Genomic DNA, 27,476 nt, shown 5'->3' with positions numbered 1-27,476 from the left:
CCAACAGACGGCAGTAGAGCAATGTTATGAAGATTCAAAATGCATACGTTTTTGTCAAAATGGCCTCAACGCAGGAATTGCTTCAGAGGTGTTAATGTGGCAATCTGGTACGATTCCATGAATGTACTAATCGAATATGGATGACAAGTCACGTGTTTTGCCCTGCTGTAGATACTTGCTGTGAAAGATGTTATTAAAGTTTCACTAATATTCAAATGATAGCCCTGTTTTGTGATTTGTCTGTTAGCAATAACATTGACAACCTTAACACTGAAGGCCTAAGCAAAACGTTCAAAACGTAAGTTACAGTAGAGATGTGTAGATATTTCAAATGTGAATTATCAGCACAGCCATATCTGATGTACCTCCTATTTCAATTTCAACTGTAATACTCTGAACGTGGCGCTAAACAAACACATACTGATATTGTCAGAATTGTAATAATCGACTCTGATGTCAGTAGAGATTTTCTGACGGATGTGGAGAAAGGGTTTTGTTGTTGCTCTAGCAACCCAGTGTATGATGTAAGGGTTAATTACGGTTAAACAAAAGTATGTTGATGAGCACCTGTCAACAAACGATAATTTTGTACTGTCTACATTTCAGATACCTATTGGTGGTGAGTATCATGAAGCTACGAACAAACACGCAAACATTATTAGCAGGTGCCATTCATGAATATGTCAATCATGGCCTTTAAGTCGAGATATATCTTCATATGCGCAGGTTGAAGGGTGCATTGTTTTAGTTCAGAATACGTTTATTTTGAAAGGGTTTAAAGGTTAATTGAACACCCATGCTTGTCGTTAGAGAGGAAACTGTAGGATAGAGTGGTCATCAGCTCACTGATCTTGTTGACACACAACATGTTGTCCCAGTTCCGTAGAGATGGATGATTATAACATCAATCACTTCCTTGTCGGTCCAGACCCGATTATTTGAAGACATATACATTCCTGGACTATGGTAAATGCGTCGTTACATTAACAAACAAAAAGCGAATGCTTTTTAACAGTAACAATTGAGCCTACAACATTCAGAAATACTTTAACCATACAAATCTCTTCTTTTGACCTTTTGGCCATTATTCGTTTCATTTCTTTTGGCTACGGTTATACAACCTTCTTCGTAATCAATCCGTAATGGAGCACACACTTAGAACCTCTTCTTCAGCGGCTTCTATGTTTTTATTTTCAAATTGAAAACAAAGTTTTTATGTGAATTCTTTTCTCTACTTGCCTGAAGGCTGGTAGATGAAGAAAAGTTGTAGCTAATCATTCTTAGAACTCGCCAAGAGTCAGACAGATCATTTTTCACGATGATGTATTTCTTGAGCATTGTCACTTCACAAACTATTCGCAAAAGAACTGGCTCGGTCTTGGCTGCGCCCAGTATCTCATGAACTATTCAGGATGGTGGCGTTAAGGACAATCCACATTTTTGAAACAGCCTTAATTTGAAGAAAAGGTTGGCCCCTTTGTTTAACATTGATGAATAATCAACTGATCAGATGGGGACAGTAATGAAGGTTAGCTAACCGCTGTAGGTTCCCGCTCATGTTTAACTGATTACTTTTCACATTTAGATATTGATACTGACACGGATCGAATTTGAAGCCACTGGAACACGAACATGTTCTTTAAGTTCTGCAAAAGGTTGAAATAGTGTGTTGGTGGCGTGATATCTTTAATCACTGTTTCCGTTTCTGTTTAGGAAAGTTTGCATTTTGACGATGAGTGATACAGTGGGATTTAACGAGCCTCTTGAAGGTTATATCACGGCGGACCAGCTTGATATATGGTAGGGTCGTAGAACTGATAACAGATGTCAGACCTGAAACCCCACGATGCGGGTGTAAGACCGACCATGAAAACCTGGATTTGAAATAACAGTCGTGTGTTTCTTGGTGCCCAAAGCACGCAACTATGCAAAAACGACTCTGGACATTCTTGTTGTACTTAACGTCACCACATAAGTGAATCTGGGATTAGAACCCACTTTTAGCAGGATCCGGACGTGCTCTAAGGGACACTAACTTAGGGACATATTCTCCTTCCCTGTCTTTCTTCTCCTCCTTGTAACTTGTGAGGCCTTGAAGTTGACTCTAACTCTGACAAAGTTTAAGAACTCTGAAACCAATGACTTAAGCAATATAAACAAGAATATAATCAATTAAAAACTAAATATAATATACATATACAACCTTTATTTACAGATTGGTCCATGGATGGTGGCGCGGTGGCATGTGCCACTGTCATTGGATCCAGAACAATATCTTCCTCGGACTACCAAATAACAGTTCTCATATTTTCACAGCAGAAGGTGTAACGCTATATTAACAGCTCTTTAAATATATTAATAAACACCATAAATATAAACATAACATCAATTCCTTTTCCGATTCTCTTTCGCGTCTTCAGGCTATTAAAAAATCTTTTCTTGTAAACATCCACTTTAAAAGAAATTATTGAATTGTATGATGAGCTTGTTACTGGCCAATGCGACATCTTCTTTGTAAGTCACTTCAGCCATGTTGGCATTTCTGGGAACACGCTAATGTTCGATCTTTGCTGATAAGCAAGTAAGCACCAAATTAAATCTGTAAATTTCACTTCACTATTATTCCATACTTGATTACAAAGCTAGTATTAGAACTTACACATCCGGGATCTGATGCAGAAGAAGCGGCACACCCAAGTAGGTATCAATAAACTACATGAATAAACCCTATATTGTTACACCTACTTGGGTTGTCAATCCAGATTTGAGGAGGTTATCATGCGACGATGCGCGCATTGGACATACGCGTTATACTCACCAATACTTGTTGAAAGGTGAATATCCTCCGTTTTGAATCCCTTTGTGATGAGAGAGTCATACGGTCAAGGATATCCTGCTTTATCTGTGCTGAATTCTCCATCATAAGCGGATAAATGGCTTAAGCGTGAAAACAGTTAAGGATCTTTTAACACTGTTACTTTCTATTTAATTATTGTTTTTAAAAGAATTGATTTCACAGATGAATTTTGGAATAAAATGTTCTGTGATAGATGTATTTTAACGATTGGTAGCTTAGATTAGTAAATTTGATTGTTAGTGGCTAAAATTCTCAAAAGGGTTAAAGTACCGTGAAATGATTGTCCTCCTGAGAGGGCACACGTAAGTCACAAACTTTCAAAGTAAAGTATATATTATCACATTTTAAACGTGGTATTTTTGTTATTTGAACTGTTGGCTAAATTTTCCTACAATCGCCAGCGCCTAAAGGATGGTGAAAAAATACAGCTAGGATCCATGCAGGTAGCCAGTGATGTAAGTCCCTATGGCTCCTTGGTAGTATAGTGATCTACCTTCAGTTGTTGGCGATCTATAGCCCGTGTTTTATACTGTATTGTCTTCTTTAATTGATTTTTTATCTTTCCTCACTAGTTTTATAATCATATATGTGATTCTCTAGTATTTTACTGTCCATCGTCGACAGGTTTTAATCTTCCAAATGTTTTCACCTTTTATTGTATGGATTGTTATATTGCCGAGATATTGCCGATGTGACGTTAAAGTTTTACTTACTCACTCAATTATTTACGTTAATCGTTCACCCTTCGTTTTCATCTTCTTCATATATTTATTAATCTAAGTCATCTTTATCTACAGATTGTTTCACCATCGTCGTTTTGTCCAAAGCAAACAGTGTCGTCATCATCAAGCTGTCATTATTATTAATAATTAAGATGCTGTCACTGGTAGGTTGTTGACATTTGCAGACCTATCATTTATAACTGTGTCAGGGGAGGTCCTAAAACACGGCTGTTGAATTGGTTAGGTGTCTGAGTAATGATGGCACTGCTGCAGGAAGACAGTAGCCGGAGGGGGCTGTCAGAGCTCTCGACAGACCGACAGCTTCAATTGTCTGTGTGAAGTTTAGGCTAATTTTCTTAGCAGTACCCTATCGTGGTTCTGCTAAAGTTCAAAGTTACATATCTTGTTTTAATTCTCCCATCGGCATATCACCGAAATATAAATGTTTTAATCCAATTCGGTTTGTCCAGTAACGAGGCATATTTCTTTGAAGGCAGAAAATGTATTCATTGGCACGGTATTGTGGGCAGAGATGTTTTATTTAACTGATTTCTTTCGGCATAAAACACATTAAATACAACTAGAGTTTCCTTTAGCCAGTGGGCTGTCTTACCGTTTAATTCTGCATTTTTTGGATATCATTTTCCATTTCCCAAATGCGAAAGTTGAAATATTTACTATTCAGTATTTTTAAGAAATATATGGAATAATTGATGAGCTATGAGAATTTGATATTTACATTTCATCCCTGGTTCTCTGATACAGAATAATTACCACGTTACACATGATTTTATTTGACTAAACAGACAGTATATGGTCAAGGAAGATAACTGTTTGATAGCTAGTCAAGGGAGACAACTACGTTTGAGTTACGTCACTAAGAAATGAGAGACATCCTGATCACTATGTACATGTTTGTGTTATACTTAATGAGAAGCGATGTAACAGCTCGTCACAATATGGCTGCAATATTGCCGATGTGACGTTAAATAATAACTCACTCACTCACTTCCGGACAGAAGAAAAATGAAACAAACAAGATATACGATAGCGAGGTATTTGAAACATCTGGGTGTCAATGCTGTGTTTTGGACCTTAGCTTTGCAATGATTCAGCAGCTGCTTTCAACCAAATATCATATTGACATGCACACAATTTTATAGCCATATCCATTTTTCAAATGTGTTCATTCATTTGCCCGGCAGTGTTATATATTATTATGACAGGAACAACGAAATTGTCCGTTTTACATCAAATACTATATCTACACCCTTTTACGTATCGAATAAAATCAGCTGTACATTTGGAAACCAGCCCAATACCTGTCTTATTAAGGAGGTCTCTGACTAGCTGAAGACAGATATTGACTTCTGTGGAAAGTGTATATTAAGGTGAGAGCGCGCTTTCAATAATGGATTACCGAACTGTTCCAATGACGTTTTAATCAACCCAGTACATTATACTGCAAACAGGGTAGCCGTTTAACATGAACCACGCCTCTAGCAATGTCTGAAACAGACAAAGATTTCTAATATGCATGTACAATCATGTATGTCCGTTAGATGTGGTGTCGTCAACAGGCCTTGTCTGCCTCTCACCAATCCAAGAATAACGTTAGTATTAATCCTAGATGGGAAAGTTCTTCGAGGCCGACACTTATTTAGTTTCGTGAGAAAGTGATTGATTTATTGATTGATGACTAGTTCTCTTTCAAAATGTAAAATTTCAATAAGGCGTTAGTTTACAGGTGCACGCTAGGACAAGCTCCCCACGGAATTTAAGCGAGCAGCTAAATCCTTGATCCCTTCAACCGACATTTGTTTGTCGACCTTGCTTCTAGCTGCATAATCTCATAGAGTGCGGCCTCACAGACTTCTCCCTCCCAGGTAAGGCCACATGATTGTGCCACAAAACGGATAAGTCATTAGGCATTGGAGATTTGCCATTTTATTTTGATGGGTTCTGGGAGTTACGTTCCCGAGAAATTGTCGTCTCGCTGGTTCCTTTGCGTCCATATTGCATAAACAGTCCTTGGTTTCTAATGGATAGTTATTTATTTTACTCAAAAGTGAACACAAAATTATTCTTACAGTTTTTCCCGAACCGAGTCATGTTTCTAAAAAATGAGTTTTCCCACAAGTCCCATAGATCATTTACAGCGAACAACAGAATATCTGTTCAGGTACAGATTTGCTGCAATCGTGAGCGGTGGGGTGACCTTTCAAGACAAACTGAGATGTGTCGTTCTGGTATGTGTTTCATTCTGATAATGTTAATGAGATATTTGTCAATGAAGCATTTTATTACACTCATGGTATACGTGGAAAGAGAAATGACAAAGCAATACTACCATGAAAACCACTGGCTATAATTGGACCTGTGATTGGGTGAATATAGTTTTAAGCCCAAGCGAAACTACGTTTCTTTACCTGTGGGGCATTATTTAAGACACGTGCCCAGTAAAGATACATCAACATATCTATGTTCATAGATCCAGGACAATCTGTAAAGTATGAAAAGAAATCTCATTTGACGTGAAATGTGATATGCTGGACTTCTTCATTAACTAAATCTTTGTACAAATTGGGGTAAAACATTTAGACAACACGTTAGCATCTAGACCAGTGAAACTGCCTCGTATGCTCCATGTTTAAATCCATCCACAAAGATTCAGAGTGACAAGCGTCCCATTATGCTGAGCAATATCCCAACTGCTCTCGCCTTTGTGGTACGCATCAATGACAAAATGATGATGTCCCATGCAATTGCCTATTTTGATTTGTAATGATTTATTTCAGGTGCACAAATGACGAGCCTTTTGCATGTGTTGTGACGGGTGTTGGGTACCATCACCTTTCATGCAAAGACGTGGCATCCTCACTCATTTGGTAGTGTTTTATAAATGCTGTTTTATAAACAGAATTCAGTCGAAATCGTTCAATCGACTTTCTTGTGGGGAGTGGAAAGGTTTTTCCCGTTTCTATTTACAGTGGCGACCTGTAAAGAGTTGAGGCAAGCAATTGAATGTGATTCAATGTGATTTGAATTTCCTCAAGCAGAGCCATGTAATACATTGTTGACAGATGTCATCGGTTCCCAATAGCGCAGATCGATGCTCATATTGTTGATCACTGGATTGTCTGGTCCAGACTCGATTATTTCAAGACAGCCGCCATATAATTGGAATATTGCTGAGTGTGGCATAACTAACTCACTCACTCCCTCACACTATAGAGAACAATACCATATATTGCTAATAATCACCAGCAACTGAAGGAAGATCACCACGCTTGGGACCATGGGGACTTGCAGTAGTTTTGATACCTGCATGGACTGTTAGCAAAGTATACAACGAGACATGGATAAATATACACATATACCGTGCTCTACCATGGGCAGTATATTACTACCAATGCCACTTCATATGTCTTAGTAGTGATGAAACGTAGTACTCTGGATCCTATCTTGTTTATGCATATGCCAACACTTCTTTTGATATCGTCGACTGAATGTCTGACAAGCTCCAACACTGGCCCACCATGATTCCATTTCGTTCTTTAATTTACATTACTTTAAGTCTGTTAAAGAAGTGCACGCAAGACATATAGAGTTAGTTATTAAGGTTTTATATCTCGTGGTGCACCTTTGGAAAAATTCTCCCCAATCTGGAATTGCAAGTAAAACTGTCTTCGGAGGGACGTAAACCTTTGCTGTCTCCATAAACTGCATATAATCTAAATTTATTGGAACGCAGTGTCCTGAAAAGCTGCAGTGTTTGCAACACGGCAAGCTGTGAACACAATTTCTTCGTTTTATGGCGGCTTTAAAATAACATCGCATCCTCGCTCGAGTCGAGGATTGAGTCATCAAAATCTAAGTCCATGCCTTGGTTTGATATTTCATAATGCCTTGGTTTGGGGCATCACGCTGGAATAGCGGATGGTATTAAGGTGCCGAAAAGAGGCTTAGGCTAATTTGAACATGCTAAAACAAACCGCTTGTAAATTATCTGAAACATGTTTTATATCAGAATTTGGCTTTGCGGAAAACACCAGCAGAGTGAGAAGCTTTAGTCGTGCTTTTTACCCAGTTTTCCAATTCTTGGTAAAACTGTTCCTTTACGCCAAATCTGATTTAATCAACATTTTGAAGACAAAAGAACCTAAAACAACATTTGACGCACTATAAAACATTCTTCAATTCTTTTCGTTTGCCTGCAGATTTTGACAAATTGATATAATCCGGCACCAGATCGTCTCATATTTTTCGAATCCGGTTCATTGGGTACGCTTAAAATGTAAGTCCGATTTGACTTATATTCGATTTTCTTGCAGGAATGTAAGACTGAAAAATGATGTTCTGTGTGGGAAACCAAGTGAAAGAAATCTTATGAGATAAGAAATGATCAAGGTGTATTGATGCAGACGTAGTGGCCACTGATGCCACTAAGCATTAAACCCGGTCACTTCTAGTGAACAGGCGAACAATTTCTGAGAAATTTTTTTATATAAAATGTATGACTTCAATGCACTGGGTCGCATGAAGTATATGTATTTACTTAGACGAACACACATATTGACAAAAGACCTTCAACTTTATAACGATTCTTTCTATTTTAAAGGCACAGTACTTTTTGAGTTGGGGATAGCAGTGATTATGGTCATACGTCGCGTTTAGCAAGATTCCAGCAATATCAGAGGAATCCAGAAATGGGCTATGAAGTGAACATTTTAACCACAGGACCGTCCCAATGCTTATGAAACGCCTTATCTGAGCTCGATACACCTTTACGTGACACGGATGGTTTTGGTTTCCATGACAACTTATTTTGTCTATTTACTGCTGTGAGCGAGTCATGTGATATCTGAATGCGATCTTTAAAAGTGGTTTAAATCAAGAAAAATAATATCAGAAAAATAAAACATGCTTTTGGCAATAACTGAAACTTTGAAAGAATTTATTTGCTTTTCCTATTCGCCTACGTTGATGTTTCTATTAGAATTATGAACAAATACCAATACATTTGAGCATATTACCCAAATGATTAGCAGAAATTTAAAATGGTGCCATTTTATATTAGGTCGTGATGCCATACCCGTACCCCTGGTAACGTCACAGAGAAACATGTTTATATTGCCTACATCAATTCAGATAAACCTCCTCATTTAGCTCACACCCCGTGATATGGGCACTGAAGTAGTACGCACCAATAGGGTTAAACGCCGCTCAGAACAGCATTTCAGTTATATCACTGCGTGTCTGGGAATGCCCACCGCAACGCATGAGCAGCCATCAACTCCGTCGTGGCAGTACCACACACGCGATCAGGTCACATACGCGATCATAGTTACTCACTTGAAATCGTCTCTGACACGCCAACGTAGGCATAATTAGTGTACGTATTTAATGAGTGAAAATGTAAATCTATTACTTCTTACTATAAATACCACAGGGCAAAGGAAACTGCTTCATATGAAGTGGTGCAAATGTTATCTTATTGAAGATTTTATCTGGTCAGTGTTTTCTCTAACAGATTCATTGACGAAACCAAAACCTGGTAGGTGTTGATACAATTAACTTAATTAACAATGTCAATCTCGGGTGCGACTACTACCATTTGCTTTGATATAGGCGAGGATGCAGCGGCGCATTGAAGACGCCAGATGATTGTAAACAGCCCTCGGGTGTTCTAAATATCAATAAAATATTGACTCATCTGAACTGATCTTACCATTTGATTCTCGTCCTGTTACAGGTAGGTGTCAGGTGTTCTTCCCAGGTGTTCTGTGTTTTATGGGGGAGAGATCTGAAGTTACAGACTGCAGTACAGCAATGTTATCAAGAGTCAAATTTCTTACGGTTTTGTCATAATTGGCCTCAACGCAGGAATTGTCAGAGCTGTTAATGTGGCAATCTGGTGGTATCGATTCCATGAATGCACTAACCGAATAAGTCACGATAAGCAGCGATTTCGGACGGATGTGGAAAGGGTTTTGTCGTTCTACTCAGCAAGCCGGTGTATCATGTAAGCGTCAATTACGGTTAAACAAAAGTATGTTGATGAGCACCTGAAATCAAAACGGTCATTTTGTACTGTCTACATTCATATACTACATATATTTTGTTTGTACTTAAAGGTTAATTGAACACCCATGCTTGTCGTGAGAGGAAACTAGCAGGTTGGAGTGGTCACTGATCTTGCTGACACATGTCATCGTATCCCATTTCCGTAGATGGATGATTTTAACGTCAATCATTTCATTTTCTGGTCCAGACTTGGTTATTTGCAGACCATATATATTCCTGCACAATTGGTAAATGCGGCGTTAAAAAACATTCAACAAAAGCGAATGCCTTTAACAGTAACAATCGAGCCTACAACATTTAGAAATGTTTTAACCATACAAACAGAAAGGTTGTAGCTTATCATTCTTAGAATTTCGCCAAGAGTCAGACAGATCTTTTTTTTCACGATGATGTATTTCTTGAGCATTGTCATCTCAGAAATCTATCTGCAAAAGAAACTGGTTGGTCTTCGCTGCACCCAGTATCTCATGAACTATTCAGTGATAGTGGTGGACAGGCGTTAAGGAAAATCCACATTTCTTTTGAAGATTTTAATTGAAGAAGATGTTGGCCCCTTGTTTAAACATTGATGAATAATCAACTGATCAGATGGGGACAGTAATGAAGGTTAGCTAACCGCTGCAGGTTCCCTGCCTATGTTTAACTGATTACTTTTCTCATTTAGATATTGGATACTGACACGGAGCGCACTTGTAGGCCACCAAACACGAACATGTTCGTCAAGTTCTGATGCACTAAGTTATGTTTTTTGTCTATCGCAAAGGTTGCAACGGTGTGGTGGTGAAGCAAATATCTTTGAAGGGGGAGTGTACACGAAAAAAATCGGATTTATTCTTATGTTAAACAAAGTGAAATATTTTAATTAGATAATATCAGTGTTTGAAAATATACACTCATTTTTCTTACAATGAAAGTATAACCGTCAAAATAAGTGCTGAAATGTTATGCCATTATGAGGCCTTTGTTTGCCGAGCTAAACAGGCGAGAGTTTTATCGCCCTTTGACTATGACGTAATTGGTGCCACTTGATTTTAGATTTCCAAAATCAAAAGATAATAATACTGAAATTCATCACGCGAAAACACGGATGTAAAAAAATACGAAAGAAGCATAAGAACTGAAAATGTAAGCAGCAGGACAGATCGTGAGTATTTTCATGCATAACCTCACCTCATTGAAACTACCAAATATGTATAACAAAGTTCACGTACGTGTGACATCACTATCGGGTAGCGACTTTCTCAAAATGGCGTGTTCACTGACACGACTACACCAGATTTCTCGATGGAAACTTTCGTTGTTTCAAGCAACGTATATGCATAAATGTGACATGTATTATAGTAAGACAGTCTGCTGGTTGTTATTTTCGTTTTGTTTTCATTGTGACCAACGCAAGTGAAATAGTCAGAAATTAAGAGAAGTACCGTCATCGTTGTGCGTGAGTTCACGTCAGTCATGGCGTCACGCTTTCAGAAACTATAGATATGTTGTGATGAATCAAGGAAACTATTGGAATACACTTATTTTTTTAACTATCGCTTGCTACGATATCTTCCCCATGCATGTTCTAAAACTAGTGAGCAAGTGTATGCAACAAGTAGGCGAACGGATACACAGTGTAAAATCTGATATTGGCTTTGTTTATATTTCAAACAAGTGGTCCTTTTCCAGCCCGTCATCTGATATATTTTGTTAGATTTCACTGAAACACTTGGTATTGGTGACAAAGACCATTTGTCATATTATTTTGAACTGTATTAGGAATTTAGGGATTCATGTAAGGAAGATGGTGTTGAATTATACAATTGATTTTATGGGCGAAACATAACCGACATACGTGTGAGGTGATTTTTTAAACACTCTGTAATATGGCTGAACATTCACTTTGACGTTAATTGTGTTTATTCCAAAACATTCTCAACGATTCTCGGTTCATCTACAATGTTTGAGAATCAGCATTGATGATTCATCAAACAACAACAAAATACCGCTGATCACAATGATATGGGTATTTTATTCTTTTAAATTCAATTCTCCCAGTAAAATTTAGTATTTGATTTAAGACACTCTACTATAAATTACGCAAAACGCTGTGAATGGTGATTTGGTAAAGTGTCAAAAGTGGTCAGATTTACGATGCATGTAATTTTCAGTATATTTGCCTTACAATGAGCGGATGATATCATAGAAACACGAATTTCAAACAGAATTCAAAACTGACAATTGCATTTATCTTTGTGATGTATTTAGATATGCTATCGATATTAAAGTGAAGGTGGAAGAGGAGGGACATATATCGTACGATGTATGTAGGAATTAAGTATCAAACGTAGAATGCCGGCACATTCACTGATGGCAAGCTAGATGTAGTGCATATATTACATGGTAAAACTTTTTGTACAATGTATACGTTTTTTTCAAACTGCAACGTCATTACAGTGTGCAACTGACCACATAGCCAACTGACGGCCAGGCAACAGGTGGATTAAAACAGCAGCCTGCGCATCAAGACACAAGAACCAAACCTACACCTGTACCACGTGAAATAGGTCTAATAAGGTCTAACAACGTCATTCGTTTATTTGTTGGGCAACAATGACGTCCTTTCCAAGGGACATAAGCCAGGGGTTGTTTATTGTGAAGATAGAACTCTCGGTACATGTGGAAAATATAAACTGATATAACGCAAAAAATAAATTAGTTACTTCTGATATATGTACGGGTTTGGCTATAAAACTACTCGGCAAACACTTTTTATGATGAAAAGGGTGCAAGACAAAAATGTGAATTTTCGTGTAAACATCCTTTTCGTTCCTATTTAGGAAAGTTTGCATTTTGACGATGAGTGAGACAGTGTGATTTCACGAGGCTTTGAACGTTACATCACACCGGACCAGCTTAACATGGGAGGAAAGTCGAACTGATACAGATGTCAGACCTGAAACCCCACGAGCATGGGTAAGACTGGCCAAGAAACTGGATGTGAAATAACAATGGTGTGTTTCACAGTGCCCAAAGTACGGACCTATGCAAAACGACTTGGATATTCTTCTTGTATTTAACGTCGCTGTAAGAGAATTGCTATATCATGGCATAATGTGGGACATGCGCTGGCCGCCAAACTCACTGGAACACTGCATTAAGTGAAGTTACCTTTTTGTCCTCTCTGACATACAGCACAAAAGAAAGAAATAACATTGCTCTCCTTATTGGTAATGGAGATTGTTTTGCCAAATCACTGGTTGAAATGTTTCAACTTTCAAAATCAACATTGTGACTTTCATGCAAACTACATATATGAGCAAAAAGTGACTTGACAACTATTGGTTTTTACTTTAATCTATTTTGTACTCAGGAAGACGTTTTTCGTTTTTTAGTTCTTAAAACTAAAACAATCTTACTTTTATGTTCTCAAGCAAATTGCTAATTTACTCATCGAAACATGTATTTTTAATTTAAGTTTGACAACTGAATAAACATTCTTCTTCTTAATGCTGAAATTACCATACGTTACATACAAATTGCATCTCGAATCAATTCCAACCTACCACGAATGAAAAACACTGACATCGCAAATTGTATAGGCGGCCTTTATACTCAAATTGACAAATAATCGATAGTTCCCGTGAAGAGAAAAAACAAAACATGTCAAACTTGTCTCCAATTATTTTACACGTAGCATTGTTTGTGACAGAACTCATTTTGAGAAAAAACCCATTAGCTTCAGAAAAACACAGCTACAACATTTTCAGATATTCCAGAAAGAAGCAGAAAGAGGCTTCGAAAGTACACTATACTAAGGACAAAATGGAACTGATTACTCCACCTGAAAATCTTTTTCATAAAACTGTCACACGGTGATTTAGTCAAATCAATACTTTAAATGAACCTTGTTGACAAATTAGTACGTCGTCTATAAGAGCCCTCCATACCATATTACTGGGGAGTACACGTGGACTTCTAAACCAGTAACTTACATTCGATGCCACTTGTACTGGTTTGTGTCGCAGTCCCATTTATGTACAATTACACCCTGTATGCTATTTCAACATCAACATTCTTCAAATATAAAATGAAACTAAAGGAGACGTTATTACACGTGTTTCGAGAAACGTTGTGAGTTTGAAAATATTCCTGAGAAAGGCATTTGACATTACACTTAAATCGTCACTACAGAGCTGCCGAGGAATTGATTTGATATAATTTTAGTTTGAAATGATCCATATTGTCAAGCTTGACTAAAACAATGAGTGACATATCATAAACATACTGGTTTGTGTTAGAACGTTTTGGTTACAAAGGGAAGATGATGTGAAGCATATATGCCAGGACGTCTACCAACCTTGGAGAGCTCTTTTTCAAGATGAAGATAACGTGAAGGATATATTCATGAGTATATACCAATCATAACGCCACTGGTACTAATCTTTGTGAATACGTCAGCAAATTACTGTTACCTTTCCCCAGGATGCAAAATTAGAAGAGGATGATTCAACATGTAGAATATATATGAGTTTTACTTTTGGCTTTGCTGGTGTTTGTAATGGCTACCACCTGATGAGCCAGGATACACTCACCCTATAACTGGCAAAATCACTATTCGTGATTCACAGTTTGTTTGGGTTTCAAGGTTAACGCCGCTCTCAGCAATATTCAAGCTAAATGACGGTGGTCAGTAAATAATAGCGTCTGGGGTGGACAATTCAGTGACATAATGAACATCGATCAAATGGGATACGACATGCAGCAGCCCCGTTACCTAGACTGACAACCCAGTCCCGTTAGTTGCCACTTATTACATGCAAGAGTTGCAGCAGACCAGCTCTAACCCGGAACATTACGGGTTGTTTGATTCATGCACAAATCGTTATGATATAGTATGTCGCCTTTGTCCCTTGTGGTTCGAATGATTACCACAGATGTTTAAATCACTGACAGGTTACCTGCGTAAGATGGTATATGCTCCTGCAGAACAGTTGTGATATTCAAATGTGTTGAAATATGGACCGGGACAGTTGACCATTAGCGTGTGTGAGAGAGAATGTTGTTTTACGTATCAATCAATATTCCAACTGTATCACGAATGCGAGGTAACACCCGATAATTACTAAAATGCATTAAACAAGCATGGGAAGAGTTAGGTGCCTTCCTGTACCCTAAGTGTGGGTTGCTGTTATTAATATTTTGTATTTCTTTAGAGGGGATAATATCTTGAAGTCTACAAATTGTGAATCAATTATTACCTGTATAAATATTTGTCGTGTACGGTTCTTGGCCAGTCCAGCTGTCTTTTGTCAAATATTGTCTTTGTACAATAAATGATTGGGTGACTTTAATGCCCCTTTGAGCAGTGCACTCAATTCTGCGTTTGTTATGACATGGAATGCAAAGTCCAGTGTGATGCAATCTTAAACAGAGATGTACTTTCCCAATAATGAAAGACAAATCTCCTTGTTTGAAAGGGTAGAGCTAGGGACTGTTCCGAATAACAATATTGTTGACGTTCCTCCTGGAAATAACCTACCTAAATGAAAACAAGTCAATGGAACTCCACAGTGTGCTTCACAGTTAAAGACAATATTTAAGGTTACTTTAGGTCTGTTCCGGATTTTAAGTCGTATAAGCTTCTGGTATGACAATGCTAATTGTAGTTGAAAGGATTCATCACAGAGAACATTTTCTAAGGAAGCTAAAAACAGTGTCTATCATAATGGATAGTATTCATCAGATACAACGATGTCAGCTCTTCCACCAAGAGTGGCAACATGACAGTTGAGTCGCATGACATTGATAACAGTAGCATCCCCCCGGGCTAGAGTCTAATTTTCGGACTGTACCACATTGATCACCGGGGACATTTGATTTCTACCTGTTCACGTAACATCAAAATCGAGCTACGTGTGGCTGAGAGTACGAGCAAAATATAATACAAAAATTAGAAGTATATTTGAACACGCTGTGGCAAAGAAAAATCACTTATTACTTACTTGAGTTCTGTATTCGTTTCTTGAAATGTGTGAGTTTTATTGCTGCTTTTAACAATATGTCTAATATATATCGACTCGAGTCAGCTCGTCAGCTCCTCAGCTTTGAAACGGGCTTGAGCTGACAAACCATGAACCAAAATCAGAGCGATTCATCTTGTCGAAACTGAGATGACATGCCTCTGGCACAGCCAAGGGACACTGTTGTAAATGTTTGGACGATGCTGCATTTAGTCGATAATTTATACACGTGGTTGCGTTATAATGCTTTTGAGTTTTTATCTGTTGCTTCAACAACGTTTTTGGTGTGGAGTTTTTTATGAACTTGTGTATTGTTGTAATCATCGTATTCGTACATTGAATATGGTGTCTCCGCCATACTGTGTCACGTGCCACGTTTTGAGACATAAATACAGTAAAGAGTTACCATATTTAAAATATTCTTCAAGTCCTCACCGCACGAACTACTTTGATGAGCTGCCATAAAACCGCCTTCTTTCAAGAACATGCAACCCTTGTTTGATCGTTGACTTTAATCCCCCAAACGGTCTTCGTTTTTCTAATCTTTCGCAGAGCTGATTAAAATGAATTGTATCTAGGTAACCCTTTGGCAACCCATGGAAGCACACGTCAATATTATGCCTCATTAATGTTTAAGAGACGTGTTAGGTGCCAAATCGTCATTTACTCCAAAGACGATACAAAAATCATATCAAATACAGATTACCTAATGATAATGACATAAAAGACAAGTGAAAACATGTTTTGTTTTTCAAGGTTACAGAGTGCAAATGAAAACATAAGCACTCAACAATATCTGTCTGAGAGAAAATATGTTTCTGGAAATGAACCGACTCTCGAATAAGAGACACACTTAAGGACGAAGCATAAAATGAACGTGTACATACAAAGTCAAGGACAATCATTACGTCAAAGAACAACCCATTCCACCACATCACTGTAGTTAATGTATCATGACATGACTTTATCGAGCTGCAGTTATCACTTTGTGTTATCGTATTGTGTTACTGTTATTGTATCCTGGTACAGTTATCACTTTGTGTTATCGTATTGTAGTACTGTTAATGTATTCTGGTACAGTTATTACTTTGTGTTATCGTATTGTGTTACTGTTATTGTATTCTGGTACAGTTATCACTTTGTGTTATCGTATTGTGTTACTGTTATTGTATCATGGTACACTTATCACTTTGGGTTATCGTATTGTGTTACTGTTATTGTATTCTGGTACAGTTATCACTTGTGTTACCGTATTGTGGTACTGTTATTGTATCATGGTACAGTTATCAAGTGTTTTACAATTAGCGCACACGCATCCGTAACTGTGGTGTGTAACCAGAATGTTACTCGTTGGGCTACCTCAATACTTGGGTGGATTTGGTACAGTGGTTTGATTATCTGTTTAGCCTCATTGATGAACGACATGATTTAATGAAATAATGCTGATTCCGTTATGCTCCAAAACTAAGATGTTTTTTTACAGATGAGCAGAAAATTGAGTGAGGGTAGTATATCAGGATAGGTTCATCATCAGCTCAGGGAGCTTGCACCCCTCTACACGCCTCCAACACAGAGTAGAACCCAACAAGAACGTTCCAGAGAGTGTGAGGAATCACCAACGAGGCAGACTTCTGAGTGTCAGAAGAACTGTTCCACGTAGCAAGCCCAGGGATACTTCCAGTGTCAGTCAAAAGATGAGGAGGTACGAAACTAAAGGTAGCAAGAATAATGGGGAGCAGGATAACTTGCTACTTGGCGAATGGAAATCCCGTCAAATCGGTTTGTTGGCCGTATATAGAATTGCATAATGAACTTTTTCCATGACGACCTCTACATATTCCTGGTCACACGATGGATGGACCTGTAAGTCAAACCAACAAGTATAGCGAAGACGGTCCAAATAACAGGATCGACCTACACTTGGTATCCACTGACAATGTGTTGGGCAGTCTCAGTGAAATCATTGCTTAATCTAGTGTTCAGATTTACGTTCATCTTTTACCTCTTCGTTTTCATCTTCTTCTCATATATTTATTATTCTAAGTCATCTTTATCTACAGATTGTTTCGCCATCGTCGTTTTGTCCTATACAAACAGTGTCGTCATTATCAAGCTGTCATTATTATTAATAATTAAGATGATGTCACTTGTAGGTTGCTGACATTTGTAGACCTATCATTTATAACTGTGTCACGGAGGTCCTAGAACACGGCTGTTGAATTGGTTAGGTGTCTGAGTAATGATGGCACTGCTGCGGAAGACAGTAGCTGGAGGGGGCTGTCAGGAGCTTCGACAGACCGACAGCCTTAATTGTCTGTGTGAAGTTTAGGCTAATTTTCTTAGCAGTTCCTATCGTTTTCGCTAAAGTTCAAAGCTACATTTCTTGTTTTAATTCTCCCATCGGCATATCACAGAAATATAAATGTTTAACGCAATTCGGTTTGTCCAGTAACGAGGCATATTAATTTTCTTTGAAGACAGAAACTGTATTCATTGGCACAGTATTGTGGGAAGACATCTTCTATTTAACTGATGTTTTCGGCATAAATAACATTAGCGCATATAAATACAGTTTCTTTCTTGCCACTGGGCTGTCCTACATTTACTTTGCGTTTTATCTTTTTCCTTTTCCCTTCCCAAAATTCGAAAGTTGAAATATTTACTGTTCAGTGTCTTTTAAGGAATATATAGAATTATTGATGAGCTATGATAATTCTGATCTTTACATTTCATTCTTGTTTTCTGATACAGAATAGTTACCACGTTACACATAGTTATATTTGACTAAAACAGACAGTATATGGTCAAGGAAGATAACTGTTTGATAGCTAGTCAAGGGAGACAACTACTTTTGAGTTACGTCCCTGAGAACTGACAGATATTCTGATCACTGTGTACATGTTTGTGTTATACTTAATGAGAAGCGATGTAAAAGTCAACTGATTACTTTTACTTCCTATTTAGATTTTACTTCCGGACAGAAGAAAAATGAAAGGTATTTGAAACATCTGGGTGTCAATGTTGTGTTTTGGATCTTAGGTTTGCAATGTTTCAGCGACTGTTTTCAACCAAGTATCATTTTGACATGCACACAGTTTTATAGCCATATTCATTTTTCAAATGTATTCGTTCATTTGCCTGGCAGTGTTTTATATTACTATGACACGAGCAACGAAATTGTCCTTGTTACATCAAATACTGTATCTACAGCCATTTACATACCGAATGAAATCAGCTGTACATTTGGAAACCAGTCAAATACCTGTCTTATTAAGAAGGACACTGACTAGCTGTAAATAGATATTGACTTCTGCAAAAATTGTATACTAAGGTGAGAGCGCGCTTTCAATAATGGATTACCGAGCTGTTCCAGTGACGTTTTCATCAACCCACTACATTATACTGCAAACAGGGTAGACGTTTAACAGGAATCACGCCTCTAGCAATGTCTGGAACAGACTGAGATTTCTAATATACACGTACAATCATGTATGTCCGTTAGATGTGGTGTCGTCAACAGGCCTTGTCTGCCTCTCACCAATCCAAGAATAACGTGTGGTATTAATCCTAGATGGGAAAGTTCTTCGAGGCCGACACTTACTTAGTTTCGTGAGAAAGTGATTGATGTATTGATTGGTCACGAGTTCTAATGTAAAATTTTAATACGGTGTTAGTTTACAGGTCCACGCTAGCGCAAGTTCCCCACGGAATTTAAGCGAGCAGCAAATCCTTGATCCCTTCACCTGATATTTGTTTGTCGACTTGGCTTCTCTAGCTGCATTTGTTAATCTCATAGGGTGCGGCCAAACAGCTCTCTCCCTCGTAGGTAAGGCCACACGATTGTGCCACAAAGCGGATAAGTCATTAGCCATTGGAGATTACCCATTTTATTTGATGGGTTCTGGGAGTTACGCTACTGAGAAATTGTATTCTCGCTGGTTCCTTTGCGTCCATATTGCATAAACAGTCCTTGGTTTCTTATGTATAGTTATTTATTTTACTCAAAAGTGAACTAAAATTATTTTTACAGTTTTTCCCGAACCCAGTCATGTTTCTAAATAATGAGTTTTCGCACAAGTTCGATAAATCATTTGCAGTGAACACCAGAATATGTGTTCAGGTACAAATTTGTTGCAATCGTGAGCAACGGGATGACTTTTCAAGATAACACAAATATCAGGAAAACTGAGCTGTGTCGTTCTGGAATGTATTTCATTCTGACAATATTAATGAGATATTTGTCAATGAAGCATTTTAATTATTACACTTATGGTATACACGGAAAGAGAAATGACAAGCAATACTTACATAAAACTGCTGGCTATAATTGGTCTTGTGATTGGTTGAATGTAGTTTTAAGCCCAAGAGAAACTACGAAAGCCAGTGTTAGTATAAGTAGTTGTTTGGAGACAAGTAAATTGATACCATGTTGATTCTCAAAATCTCCAAGGACCTCAATCTCAATAAAGATAGACAGAGTTCAGTTCTGTCAAAATATGTGCTTTTTCCACTTTGTACACCACTATCCCACTTGTAAAAATGAAAGAAAAAAATCATTATTACCTGTGGGACATTATTTAGAACACGTGCTCAGTAAAGATACATCAACATATCTATTTTCATAGATTCAGGACAATCTGTAAAGTATGAAACCAAATATCATTTGACGTGAAATGTGAAATGCTGGACTTCTTCATTAACTACATCTTCGTACAAATTGGGGTAAAACATTTAGACAAGACGTAAGGATCTAGACCAGTGAAACTGCCTCGTATGCTACTTGTGTAGATGTATGCACAAAGAGTGACAAGAATTTCCAATAGTTACCTTTCCCATTATGCCGATCAATATCCCAACTGCTCCCGCCTTTAGAGTTCGATCAATGTTACAACATTCAAAGCCTCTGTTCGCATGAGTGACCAAAACGATGATGTCCGATGCAATTCCCTATTTTGACTTGTACTGATTTATTTCAGGTGCACAAAGGACTAGCCTTGGCATATCTTTATGACTGTGCTGGGTACCATCACCTTTTTTTTCGAAAACGTGGTATCCTCACTGTTTGGTAGTGTTTCGTAAACAAATGCTTAAATTTCGCTGAAGTTGTTAAATCGACTTTCTTGTGGGAGTGGAAAGGCTTTTCTCGCTTCTGTTTACAGTGGCGACCTGTAAAGAGTCGAGGCAAGCAATTGGTTTCCAGCATGAGAACTGATCAATGTGATTTGAAGATCCTCAAGCATAGCCGTGAAACACATTGTTACCATATGACAAAAAAAGTTGACCAGATGTGTTTGGAGCTGGTATGGCCAAGAATGTCCACGAGGTCCAAGACAACTGTAATTGAGTTTAAGACCACCACTGACACAAACAACAACAGCTGCGACAATACCAACAAGATCATTGGTGATAATATTGGGAAGTGTTAGCAAAGAATACACGGATACATATACACATATACCCTGCTCCACCATGGCAGTTTATATGTTGCTATCCCGACACATTAAACCATTTCATTGAAAAGCAATGATGCTCACACCCACAGTTGATATTGTGGTGCTAAAAGAATGGTCATCATTTCGGATTATTGTCAACAATGTCATACTACAAACATGACCACTGATCAGATTCTCTTTTCCAAAGATTCTACCAGGACAACGGTAACTACTTCTAGAGTTAGAATCAATGTCAATCACTCTGTGTGCTGTCGGTCAGCAAACACAAGGGTTTATACAGATCGTATGTGGAGGGGTTTCCCGACAGGTCAGGACATGCTGACACATTTTGAGCACCCGGTGTCATCATTGATTTCGACTTGGGGCCCTTTCGGCTCAATGGAATATGCAGCGTTACTTTCTTACCCAATCTTCGGACCATCCTCAAGTCAGTTCAGCTAAACATTGTTAGTACCAATGCCACATCATCTGTAATCAGCAACATAATACTGTTGTCTTGTTTTGGGATATGCCAATACTTCTTTGGATGTCATCGACTGAATGTCTGACAAGCTCCAGCGCTGGCCCACCATGATTCCATTTGGTACGCTAATTTTCATTACTTTAAGTCTATTAAAGAAGTGCACGCAAGACATACAGAGTTTGTTATTAAGGTTTTATATCTCGTGGTGCACCTTTGGAAAAATTCTCCCCAATCTGGAATTGCAAGTAAAACTGTCTTCGGAGGGACGTAAAGCTAGCTGTCTTCATAAACTGCATATAATCTAAATTTACTGGAGCGCAGTGTCCTGAAAAAGAGCTGCAGTGTTTGCAACACGGCAAGCTGGGAACACAATTTCTTCGTTTTATGGCGGCTGTAAACAAATTCGCATCCTCGCTCAAGTCAAGGATTGAGTCAACAAAATCTAAGTCCATGCCTTGGTTTGATATTTCATAATGCCTTGGGTTTGGGGCACCACGCTGGAATAATAGCGTGTGGTATTCAGGTGCCGAAAAGAGGCTTAGGCTAATTTGAACATGCTTAAAACAAACCGCTTGTAAATTATCTGAAACTTGTTTTATTTATCAAAATTTGGCTTTGCAGAAACACCAGCAGAGTGAGAAGCTTTATTCGTGCTTTTTACCCAGTTTTCCAATTTCTTGGTAAAACTGTTCCTTTACGCCCAATCTGATTTAATCAACATTTTTGAAGACAAATAACCTAAAACAACATTTGACGCACTATAAAACATTCTTCAATTCAATTGGAAACAGCCCGCTGACGTTGTTCTAAATATCAATAAAAAAATTGACTCAACTGAACTAATCGTACCATTTGATTCTCGTCCTGTTACAGGTAGTTGTCAGGTGTTCTTCCCAGATGTTCCGTGTTTTATGGGGAGAGATCTGAAGTAACAGACGGCAGAACAGCAATGTTATCAAGAGTCAAATTTCTTACGGTTTTGTCATAATTGGCCTCAACGCAGGAATTGTCAGAGCTGTTAATGTGGCAATCTGGTATCGATTCCATGAATGCACTAACCGAATAAGTCACGTGTTTTGCCCTGTAGATAATGCCGTAGAAGAAATGATATTGTGTTTCAACTTGTTTTGTGATTTGTCTGTTAGTATTAACATTGAGTTACAACACTGAAGGCCTCAGTAAAACTTTCAAAACGTTTTAAGATAGACATGTGTAGGATATTTCACGTGATGTATCAGCGACAAAATGTCTGATTGAATTCCCTATTTCATCTTCACCTGTAATACTTCTGAACGTGGCGCCAGACAAACACATGCTCCTATGGTCAGAAGTGTACAATCGACTCTGATTTCTGACGGGTGTGGAAAGGGTTTTGTCGTTCTACTCAGCAAGCCGGTGTCATTTTGTAATGTCTACATTCCTATACTAGGTATATTTTGTTTGTACTTAAAGGTTAATTGAACACCCATGCTTGTCGTTAGAGGAAACTAGCAGGATGGAGTGGTCACTGATCTTGCGGCGTTAAACAACATTAAACTAACAAAAGCTAATGCCTTTCACAGTAACAATCAAGCCTACAATATTCATAAAAGCTTTAACCATACAACACTCTTCTTTTGACCTTTTAAGAAAACATTATTCTTTTCATTTCTTTTGCCTACAGTAATACAACCTACTTCAAAACCAATCCGTAATAGAGCACAGACTTAGAACCTCTTCTTCAGCGGCGGCGATGTTTTTATCTTCAAATTGCAAAGAGAGTTTTATGTGATTTTTTCTCTCTACTTGCCTGAAGGTTTGGTAGATGAAGAAAAGGTTGTAGCTTATCATTCTTAGAATTTCGCCAAGAGTCAGACAGATCTTTTTTCACGATGATGTATTTCTTGAGCATTGTCACTTCAGAAAACTATCTGCAAAAGAAACTGGTCGGTCTTGGCTGCGCCCAGTATCTCATGAACTATTCAGTCATGGTGGTGGTCAGGCGTTGAGGAAAATCCACATTTCTTTTGGAGATTTTAATTGAAGAAAAGGTTGGCACCTTGTTTAAACGTTAATGAATAATCAACTGATCAGATGGGGACAGTAATGAAGGTTAGCTAACTGCTGCAGGTTCCCTGCCTATGTTTAACTGATTACTTTTCTCATTTAGTTATTGGATACTGACACGGAGCGCACTTGTAGGCCACCAAACACGAACATGTTCTTCAAGTTCTGATGCACTAAGTTATGGTTTTTGTCTATCGCAAAGGTTGCCATAGTGTGTTGGTGAAGTGGATATCTTTAAATCACTGTTTCCGTTTCTATTTAGGAAAGTTTGCATTTTGACGATGAGTGAGACAGTGGGATTTAACGAGGCTCTTAAGGTTATATCACGGCGGACCAGCTTGATATGGTAGGAATGTAGAACTGATACAGATGTCAGACCTGAAACCCCACGAGAGTGGGTAAGACCGACCATGAAACTGGATTTGAAATAACGATGGTTTGTTTCTTGGTGCCCAAAGTACGGAACTATGCAAATAGACTTGGACATTCTTGTTGTATTGAACGTCACACACATGGGCGAATTTGGGATTAGACCCCACTTTAGCAGGATCCGGAAGTGCCTAAGGGACATAACTCAGGGACAGATAATGCACCCTTTAACACTTGGCCACCGCGGCTTCCTTGTATCTTTTAGAAGGCAGAACGCACAAATGTATTAAATTTCCCTCCTATTTGAAATGTTTGCAGCGATTATGGTTCAAGGTCTGTCAGCACCACATTTATGTCTTTCTGAAAATGGATGAATTTTAGAAACCTTCATGACTTTCCTCGGATTTAGTTCTGACACGTCATATATTTGTAATATTGTTAAAAGGTTCATTAAACCTCTTGGAAATACTCTCGCAATGTTCGGACTTTGTTTTACCCTTCACCCTCTCGTAGCTGCACGAGTCACTTATCAAGGTTTCCAAATTTCAAAAGAAACCTCGATGTTGTCAATTTTGTTGAACCTTTTGGCTATTTTGGTCGTTCACTTCAGTCCGTGAAAATTGGTTCTGGTTGACATTCAAGCGGTGAATAAAATCTAATCGGAGAGTCGGACATCATTATTCTAACAAACATTGTCAGTTGGCATGTGCCTAACAGTTCAACTTCACCGTTACATGTACGCCAAACGCTAGAACAGAGCACACAAAGGAATATTCATGTGAGAACACTGATTATTTTTCCAGTAACTAAGTGTCTCTTAGCTTCCAAAGTAACGCCAAGGTTACGTCAATGGTAATTCTGTGTATCTAAAGGAATCTACGGAAGCCCTTCGGGACCAACTACAGATGTGATTCCTACTGTTCTGTCGAGGTGAATAAAACATTTTGAGGCTACTCTGTCACAGATATGCTGTTTTAAATCTGCATTCTGCCTGAAAAGATAATTTGGTGATTTAATTTTACGATAAAATCGATTTTCTGTTGTTTTCAATGCAGCGTGTTCGTTAAATCTCTGAATGAGGTTTTGATGTTACAGTTTCCTAATTTTGTTACTACTCAAGTCACGAAAAGGCTAAAAGTGAGTTCAAAAATGGGTACATTAAACTGAAAAAACCTAAAAGTGCAACATATCACTCACCAAAATATACTGAGTCAAAAAAGAAACTTCACATTCTTTCTTCAGGGCACTATGAAAGAACAAGAGATGGTAAGATGGTTAAATTGTTATTATTTCATTGCTGAGATCTGTGTGATGTACTCCATACACTGACAGTGCCATAATCAGTTCCATTAGGCTACACCGCCGTTCCAAAACATGGGTATACAGGATGTCAAGTCACAAGAATACAAATGCGAAATTTCTCAGTTCAGTATCGTGTATGGCCTCCCCGCGCATTCACCACTGCCAAACACCGTCTCCTCATTGACTGCCTGATGCTTGTGAACACGTAGTTGGGGATTCTGCGCCATTGCTCTTGCAAGGCAGCGCCAAGTTCCTGCAAATTCTGAGGTTGGTTCCTAAGACCACGAAGCCTTCTCCCAAGTGCATCCCAAACGTGCTCTATTGGATTAAGGTCAGGGGACCTCGATGGGCAGTCCATGACGTTGATTCCAGCGTTTTGAAGGAAATTTCGTGTCAACATCGCGGTATGCGGCCGAGCATTATCATGCTGGGCATGCCGTTCACGACGTCGTCTCCAGACTCTATGCCTGCCGTCCGCGAATCTGAGGGTAAACCTGGATTCATCGCTAAAGACGACTCGATTCCAGTCTCTCTGGGTCCATCGGAGGTGACGTTGGGCCCACAGCAGACGTTGACGTTGATGAAACGGCGTCAATATGGGCCCACGATATGGACGTTGAGAATGGAGATTGGCAGCCCGCAACCGATTTCGAATGGTCTGTGAGGACAGTCGACCTCTAAACATCTCAGCCCTGGTTCGTGTAGCCGGCAGAAATCTGTCACGTAGGTGACGTAGGACGATTTGACGGTCTTCTGCTCGTGACGTCACACGTGGACGACCCGACCTTGGGCGATCAGAAGTGGTGCCAGTTTGTTGTAGACGACCGCAGTCATACACAGTACGACGGCTGCATCCCATTGCTCTTGCGACGTCAATAACTGATCTTCCCGCTTGCAACATGCCAACGGCACGTTCACGTTGCACATTTGACAATCGTGGCATTTCAAGTACCGTTAGAACTGTGGTTTAAAAGTGTTTTTTCAATTCTTGAGGCCAATGCAAACACGTGCATATGTAGAAAACTTCGATGCGAAGATCACGTGATCGACTGCACGTGCAAAACCTGATTTGGCACTAACGTCATTTGCACGACGAATGGATGGGTTTGAGTGGGTTTTGCTAACGTTTTTCTGGAGTCGAAAGGATAAGGATCCCATTTCGGATACATAGATGTATCATCAGAGAAACGTTATTCATTATTTTTCAATTACATTTTGTAAAGTTTCTTTTTTGACTCAGTATAGTTTGTATGGACAAATACTGCATTTCAGTAGAAACCACTGTCATACGAACATCGTGTTAAAACTGTATAGGCAGATTATTGAAACTGACTATTTAAGATCTGCAGAATGCCAGCAGATTAATAACACCGATTTCAGTGAAAAGTGACAGCATATTCCTTTAAGAAACCACAAGGAACCTCGCTTGCAAATTGTAATGGTTAGTAAGTGAAAGCACTTTCATTAAGTAAATGCACAACGTTAACACCAGAAATACTCAGTCTTGATTACAGGACGAAACAGTTTCCTTTGGTCGTGGAAGGTAAAGTACCAAAAATGTAACAGCTGTGACAACCCGAACCCGAGTGAGTGAATTTAGTTTTACACCACTTTTAGTAATATTCCAGCAATATCACGGCGGGGGACACCAGAAATGGGCTTCACAAGTTGTACCCGTGTGGGGAATCGAGGATATTCGGGTGTTCGGCGTGACGAGCGAACGCTTTGACCACTAGGCCTACGCCCGATGACAAAGGCTTATTATTCATCGTAGCCAACTGTGGCGTATTGGACAACACAAAACACCAATGCTAAGGAACATCCGTCTGAACCAACGGCTTGGCGCAAGAGGCAAAACGGCAAAACTATATGAATGGATCACTCAAAAACCATGATGACACTGTTCTACCATAAGCATCATTCCTTTACACAATTGGCATCACCAGCGTAGAGTGCCAGTCTGGCAGGATTAATTCACTGCCTATAAACTACACCCAAGAGTGATCCTGTCCAGGATAGGAATAACCCCAGACTGATCTGATCTTAGAACTGACCCACTTCAGAGAGAAATTACTTGCTTAAATAATCTGCCTGCAGAATATAAAACCAAATCCCCTGAGGATCAAAACACTCAAAAATGCATAATATACACTATTTTTATTTGGAAATATT

The 27,476-nt window shown here is 38.7% G+C and overlaps 1 long non-coding RNA gene across 1 annotated transcript; it reads right to left on the bottom strand.

Moving 5' to 3' along the window:
- Window positions 1–6,831: 6,831 nt before the first annotated feature.
- On the bottom strand, window positions 6,832–23,936 carry LOC124254581. Its single transcript, XR_006892493.1, has 3 exons — window positions 23,926–23,936; window positions 17,222–17,225; window positions 6,832–6,912 (listed from the first exon to the last, which is right to left on the bottom strand). It is a non-coding gene; the product is annotated as an uncharacterized LOC124254581 (long non-coding RNA).
- Window positions 23,937–27,476: the final 3,540 nt, after the last annotated feature.

Source organism: Haliotis rubra, unplaced genomic scaffold (assembly GCF_003918875.1).
Source record: "Haliotis rubra isolate DU_JTF1 unplaced genomic scaffold, ASM391887v1 Scf576, whole genome shotgun sequence".
NCBI lineage: Eukaryota > Metazoa > Mollusca > Gastropoda > Lepetellida > Haliotidae > Haliotis > Haliotis rubra.
This window is presented reverse-complemented; position numbering and strand designations above follow the sequence as displayed.